General features: G+C 31.7%; 1 pseudogene across 1 annotated transcript in view; it reads left to right on the forward strand.

Annotated features, from left to right (window-relative positions):
• The window catches only part of LOC103600806, a 2,644-nt pseudogene extending 1,476 nt beyond the window's left edge, over positions 1–1,168 (forward strand). The window contains exon 2 of the transcript XR_551410.1: positions 1,121–1,168. The product of XR_551410.1 is annotated as an M-phase phosphoprotein 6 pseudogene (transcript). The remainder of the gene's footprint in view (positions 1–1,120) is intronic.
• Positions 1,169–1,466: the final 298 nt, after the last annotated feature.

Below are 1,466 nucleotides of genomic sequence, written 5' to 3' on the forward strand. Positions count from 1 at the left end.
ATAGCTTTATGCCAAAGTGTAATGAAATTAAATTTATGTCACTCTATTTTAGCTTTCTTTTCTATGAACTAATCATGAATCTACTGCGTCACTTGAGTTTGCTTAACAGCTGGTATTGATGAAAAGATACTGGTCTTAATATATAGTAAGGACGGTTATAATAAACCCAGCACAATATGCTGAAAATTTTTATGAGTCAATTCATAATGTACATGTGAACTTGTCAAAAAAAATCAATACCTTAGTGAAGGATAAAGTTGGGGGGAGGGGTTCTGAATTCAGAATTTTAAAATTATTCTACCATTTGTTTTTAAGTTTGTCTTTTTTTTTAAAGTAGCTATTTAAAAATTATATGTGGATTACATTTACATATTTTTAGCTAGCTACTTTGCCCCATTAGATTAGTAAACAAATCCTGACCAGGAAGCTTTTTCCCAATCTGATAGCTTCTAGATGTTAAGAAAAATTGGGTATGATCATATTAATTTGCTGTTAACTAGTGTCGTACAACATTGCTAAATGACAGTCCATCTGTCAAATTAATGTCATGACATCCTACTTGTTATTTTAATATGTTATGAGGATGAAATGTGTTTTTTAGATATGTTTTACGTTTGCACTAAGTAATGGAATGTACAATATATTATGTGCCTGTGCCCTGAGGAAAGTTTTTAACAAAAATAATTGAAGGTCATAAATCTTACCCCATTTTCTTCTGCGTTGCCCCTTCCCCAGTACAACTTCTGTATTATTGTATCTGCTATATGTAGCAAGCCTTCTAGATAATGACAGGAGCTGAGTACTATTGTGGGCATTATAGAATAAAACCCACAATATCTGCCAAAAGTTTGCTTTTCTCTGGAACGTTGATTTAATAAACACTCTCTATGATCATTTTATGATGATTTGATTCCCTTTCCTAAGACTGAAATGTGCTCTTGAATGATGTTGCTATTGAACATAAGACAAGTGTTCCAAATAATTAGTAACATGTATAAGCTAATAAATCTCTCCTACGGTTTTAATTTGATTGTGCACTCGGTAGGTTTTTGCTTAAGAGAGTGTGTGCAGGGGTGCAAGATTTATAATGTGTTCGGGTATTTTGTTTAAATTGTCATAGGCAGCAGTGATAAAGTTTGGTGCAGAGAATGATGTAATTCATATTTGATATATAACTTATTATTATCTTTAATCATGACTTGATTTTGCCAACTTTCCCCAATGTGAATTTTTTAAATTTGAAGATGATTCACTCTGAGACACATTCATACAACTAGTGTCCCTCAAAGTGCTTTGTTTTCATGTCTAAATATACAGCCCAGCTGACTATTATGCAGTATCTTTCCAAAAATGATTATAGGGTTTCATAGCTTTTATGTAACATTATCCAGAGTATTTTCGGTGTATGTTTAAATGTGACAACATGTTGTGAAAAGCAAATTTTTAAACTATTTAAATGGAATACT

This window comes from Galeopterus variegatus, unplaced genomic scaffold (genome assembly GCF_000696425.1).
Source record: "Galeopterus variegatus unplaced genomic scaffold, G_variegatus-3.0.2 Scaffold3470, whole genome shotgun sequence".
Classification (NCBI taxonomy): Eukaryota; Metazoa; Chordata; class Mammalia; order Dermoptera; family Cynocephalidae; genus Galeopterus; species Galeopterus variegatus.